The following is a 6,000-nucleotide window of genomic DNA, read 5'->3' as shown; positions in this document are numbered from 1 at the left end:
CCAGTAACATACTGTCTTGATTACTGTAGCTTTATAGTATAGTCTGAAGTCAGGGAGCCTGATTCCTCCAGCTCCGTTTTTCTTTCTCAAGATTGCGTTGGCTATTCGGGGTCTTTTGTGTTTCCATACAAATTGTGAAACTTTTTGTTCTAGTTCTGTGAAAAATGTCATTGGTAGTTTGATAAGGATTGCACTGAATCTGTAGATTGCTTTGGGTAGTAGAGTCATTTTCACAATGTTGATTCTTCCAATCCAAGAACATGATATATCTCTCCATCTGTTTGTATCATCTTTAATTTCTTTCATCAGTGTCTTATAGTTTTCTGCATACAGGTCTTTTCTCTCCTTAGGTAGGTTTATTCCTAGGTATTTTATTCTTTTCGTTGCAATGGTAAATGGGAGTGTTTCCTTAATTTCAGATTTTTCATCATTAGTGTATAGGAATGCAAGAGATTTCTGTGCATTAATTTTGTATCCTGCTACTTTACCAAATTCATTGATTAGCTCTAGTAGTTTTCTGGTAACATCTTTAGGATTCTCTATACATAGTATCATGTCATCTGCAAACAGTGACAGTTTTACTTCTTCTTTTCCCATTTGAATTCCTTTTATTTCTTTTTCTTCTCTGATTGCTGTGGCTAAAACTTCCACAACTATGTTGAATAATAGTGGTGAGAGTGGGCAACCTTGTCTTGTTCCTGATCTTAGAGGAAATGGTTTCAATTTTCCACCATTGAGAACAGTGTTGGCTGTGGGTTTGTCATATATGGCCTTTGTTATGTTGAGGTAGGTTCCCTCTATGCCTACTTTCTGGAGAGTTTTTATCATAAATGGGTGCTGAATTTTGTTGAAATCTTTTTCTGCATCTATTGAGATGATCATATGGTTTTTATTCTTCAATTTGTTAATATGGTGTATCACATTGGTTGATTTGCGTATACTGAAGAATCCTTGCATTCCTGGGATAAACCCCACTTGGTCGTGGTGTATGATCCTTTTAATGTGCTGTTGGATTCTGTTTGCTAGTATTTTGTTGAGGATTTTTGCATCTATGTTCATCAGTGATATTGGCCTGTAGTTTTCTTTTTTTGTGACATCTTTGTCTGGTTTTGGTATCAGGGTGATGGTGGCCTCATAGAATGAGTTTGGGAGTGTTCCTCCCTCTGCTATATTTTGGAAGAGTTTGAGAAGGATAGGTGTTAGCTCTTCTCTAAATGTTTGATGGAATTCGCCTGTGAAGCCATCTGGTCCTGGACTTTTGTTTGTTGGAAGATTTTTAAACACAGTTTCAGTTTCATTGCTTGTGATTGGTCTGTTCTTATTTTCTATTTCTTTCTGGTTCAGTCTTGGAAGGTTGTGCTTTTCTAAGAATTTGTCCATTTCTTGCAGGTTGTCCATTTTATTGGCATATAATTGCTTGTAGTAATCTCTCATGATCCTTTGTATTTCTGCAGTGTTAGTTGTTACTTCTCCTTTTTCATTTCTAATTCTGTTGATTTGAGTCTTCTCCCTTTTTTTCTTGATGAGTCTGGCTAATGGTTTATCAATATTGTTTATCTTCTCAAAGAACCAGATTTTAGTTTTATTGATCTTTGCTATTGTTTCCTTCATTTCTTTTTCATTTATTTCTGATCTGATCTTTATGATTTCTTTCCTTCTGCTAACTTTGGGGTTTTTTTGTTCTTCTTTCTCTAATTGCTTTAGATGTAAGTTTAGGTTGTTTATTTAAGATTTTTCTTGCTTCCTGAGGTGGGATTGTATTGCTATAAACTTCCCTCTTAGAATTGCTTTTGCTGCATCCCATAGGTTTTGGGTCCTCATGTTTTCATTGTCATTCGTTTCTAGGTATTTTTTGATTTCCTCTTTGATTTCTTCAGTGATGTCTTGGTTATATAGTAGCATAATGTTTAGCCTCCATGTGTTTGTAGTTTTTACAGTTTTTTTCCCTGTAATTGATATCTAGTCTCATAGCATTGTGGTTGGAAAAGATACTTGATATGATTTCAATTTTCTTAAATTTACCAAGGCTTTATTTGTGACTAAGGTATGGACCATTCATGGAGAATGTTCCATGAGCACTTGAGAAGAAAGTGTATTCTGTTGTTTTTGGATGGAATGTCCTAAAAATATCAATTAAGTACATCTTCTCTAATGTGTCATATAAAGCTTCTGTTTCCTTATTTATTTTCATTTTGATGATCTGTCCATTGGTGAAAGTGGGGTGTTAAAGTCCCCTACTATGATTGCATTACTGTCGATTTCCCCTTTTATGGCTGTTAGCATTTGCTTTATGTATTGAGGTGCTCCTATGTTGGGTGCATAAATATTTACAATTGTTATATCTTCTTCTTGGATTGATCCCTTGATCACTATGTAGTGTCCCTCTTTGTCTCTTGTAATAGTCTTCATTTTAAAGTCTACTTTGTCTGATATGAGAATTGCTCTTCCAGCTTTCTTTTGATTTCCATCTGCATGGAATGTCTTTTTCCATTCCTTCACTTTCAGTCTGTATGTGTCCTTAGGTCTGAAGAGGGTCTCTTGTAGACAGCATATATATGGGTCTTATTTTTTGTATCCATTCAGCCAATCTGTGTCTTTTGGTTGGAACATTTAATCCATTTACATTTAAGGTAGTTATCGACATGTATGTTCCTATTACCATTTTCTTAATTGTTTTGGGTTTGTTTTGGTAGGTCTTTTCCTTCTCTTGTGTTTCTTGCCTAGAGAAGTTCCTTTAGCATTTGTTGTAAAGCTGGTTTGGTGGTGCTGAATTCTCTTAACTTTTGCTTGCCCTGCATGGTTTACATGTGGTCTGCTCAGCCTGGGAGGGGCAGTCCTCCCTGGCCACACAGGCCCCAAGATATCAAAGCATCGTAAATACAGACAATAAAAAACATCCTTAATACACAAACACAACGCTTTAAGCCAAGATTGACTTTCTCAATCGAGAATACATTCTGTTTTATAGCAATATCTCTTCTTCTTTTGGAATGGATCAGGGTTAACTGAAATGGCTGTGGTTACTTTTTCACATTAATTAACATTCTTAGAGCACATGCTGAAAAAAATGTTTATGAAACAAACTTTATAATCTAAAGCATTATCTACATGGGTATTACTGTTTTCTACAATATAGTAACCACCCTGAGCTTAGGCCCTGTCTCTTCTCTCGGTATTTGTAAACCCTAGCACAAACCATTCTGTTATTTTCTTAAGTAAATTGTGTACTAGCAAGAAGTTCGCTCCCAGGTACCTGGAGGTTGAAAGCACATTGATTTTCGGGGTTAATATTTCTTGGTAGAAAAGAACAAAAGACCAGTCGGCAGTGTGCAGAAGTAAAGCCACCCTGGTCTGCACTTTTGTTGGAAAATGTGACTCTTAGGTCAGTGCATGTCAGTATCACCCCAACATGGTGAGTTTTACCTGGTGAAGGCGAGACCATCTCCTGTCGGACCCACTGAAGGCTTCATCCTAAGTCTTGCTGCCTCTCTTTACCTTCAAACGACTTACACTAAACAGGTTTGCCAACTGGGCTCCGGTTTGGATGTGGTGCCAGGCCCCCCTGCCCAACGCCAGGTGTGACCACAGCCCAGGTGTGACGTGTGGGCATCCTGTGGTCCTCGTGCTGGGTGACTCTTGTGCAGAGTGACTCAGACCTTGTTTGTAACATGCCTCACGCCTACCGAGTAATTATTAAGACCAGAGTAGCTCTGCCCTGGTCTTACTGAGCAGAGGACGTCGTGAGAAGAAGTGGTTGTCTGGTTATCGGTGGCCGTCAGTCCATGGTGAGCTGGAGAGCCTTGGGATGTGGCTCCTTCCCGACAACTTTGGTTCAGTGACTTTAACAAGAGAGAAAGACCTCAGAATCGGGAGTGTGTTTCCTACTTGCTGTTGATGGTTTCTGGTCAGCTGATCCGAAGTCTCACATCCTTGTCTCTGCATCATACAGGGCAGTTCCCAGGGAGGAAAACTGGAAACTAGGTTTTCGTCGTTTGGCGATTTCGCAAATGTCCCATCTCAGTGTGTGGCTTTTTGGATCTGCCTACCTTACAACATTCTACCTGACATTTTGGAAACACTAAAGTCCATTTTCCTTTATATGCCTATATATTTGATCTGTGTATCACATTGTGCTGTGTTTGGAGGGTGGGGGAAGGGAGGGCGAATTTTGAGCCTGTACATTTGTTTCTAAGATAGTAACCGAGGTGAAAGATCAAGGGTATTAATCTGTCTGTGGATATGAATTAAGCATTTCTCAAAGTTGCACTTGACCCTCCAGGTCACCTGAATACCATCTGGTACCAACCCAAGAGATGGAACTGGACCGACTAGTTTGGGGGCCTCTCTGCAGGGTTTCAGTTTGTAACTGGGGCACTTTCCCCCCCGGCCCCCCCATGGCTGACATTTCTCTGTTGAGAGCTCTGCCCAATGCATCATCGTAGTGCGTGTAGCATTACTTCCGGCCCCAACCCACTAGATGCCCATGGCACCTCCACCCCACCCCCACCGGCTGTGAAAACCAAAAATGTCCAGACTTGGCCCTGAGGGAGGTGGTCTAGCTAATTAAGGATGCACTCTGGTGGACCCCACAAGCACAGCCTGGCTTTGTAGCCCTTGAACCAATATAATCTTATCGAGGCGTTTTTAAAAACTGGTTGTTCCGGTGTTTGGCCAACTGAGATTTAAGGATTCTTTGTGTGCCAAGATAATTACAGCCATTAGCTTCAAGGTCATCATTTGCAACAGAGAGAACCCGGCCCTGACTTATATGACACTCAAGGAGCAGAAGCCTTGATGCTGGAAGAGATGTTAGACCAATCTCATCTTTTCGTGTTTGTGGCTCAGAGAGGTTAATCCACCCTTCCAGGGTTACAAGCCAGTAGGAGTAAAATCTGGAAGAGTCGAGCCCCCAGTCTGAGCCTTTAGCACATTTTGAGACTCTTGGATCCAAGCCATAGGCACCATGTTTTGTGGTTCAAAATATGTTTTTCAGAAAAAGAAATGGACATAATGAATACTCATAGGAGCAGGAATGATTCTAAGAAGACACGTTTTTCTATGAAAAATGTTTTTTCTTTCCCGGAAGCTTTCATTTTGCCACAGTTGTGAAGGAAAGTGTTTTCATGGCACTAGTTAAAGCACAGTGAGGCAGCTCTAATTCAGGGCACCACGGAGACCAGCATCACGGGGTGTAGGGACCAGCACCACGGGGCCTGCGGCGGTGGGGGGGGGAGGGGGACCGGCTTAGCTCCAAATACAACAGGGACGAGCGGGGATCACAGCCAAGGCGCAGGGTGTGTGTCTGGGGTGGTGGTGGACCGGACATGACTAGGAGCAAACGTCAAGGCCGGGGGCATTCGGAACAGGATGGACCCAGCAGGACACTTGCTGAAGGCAAGCTCAGGTGATCACACAGCGAGGTGGGGCAGGAGGAATCTGATCAGATATCCAGGGCTGGGGGGGCGCGGTTTTGCTAAAGTTGAACTAACCACGCAGGGACAGACCCAAGGTCAGGCCTTGAGGACGGAGAGAAGCCCAGCTAGCGCTGGGTCAGGGAGAGAGACCCCGCTCACTGGTATTCAGAAATCCAGAGGCCTGTGCTTGTTTATGACCCATCATCCGCAGATGGCGAGCCTGGGTTCCAGGGCTTTAAACTGCTGTTTGGAAGCAGGGTGTGGGGAACATCTGCGCTCCAGAGCCAGCCATGCTCTCTTCTGAGTAACTCCCGGGTTTAAAACTGGGGAGACCCCTCCCTCCCTCACCAGCTTATTTCTTAGAAAGAAATGGGCACAGAGGAGAAATCGCACCACCCCTCTGCTAATGTCTTTTAAAAGCCTGTTTTTTCTTGATTAAACAAACAATGAGCATGTATTACTTATACGATCAAAAAAAAGAGATGCCGTCCTGGCCACCTCCTCTAAAAGGTGAGTTTTTAGTCCTCTTCTCCAAGTCCTCACGGCGTAAAACCCCAAAACTCAGCCTCATCCTGAGCTGCTGTAG

The sequence above is a fragment of the Balaenoptera musculus genome, chromosome 21, assembly GCF_009873245.2.
Source record: "Balaenoptera musculus isolate JJ_BM4_2016_0621 chromosome 21, mBalMus1.pri.v3, whole genome shotgun sequence".
NCBI classification, from domain to species: domain Eukaryota; kingdom Metazoa; phylum Chordata; class Mammalia; order Artiodactyla; family Balaenopteridae; genus Balaenoptera; species Balaenoptera musculus.
The sequence above is the reverse complement of the archived record's forward strand: the minus strand, read 5'-3'. Positions refer to the sequence as shown.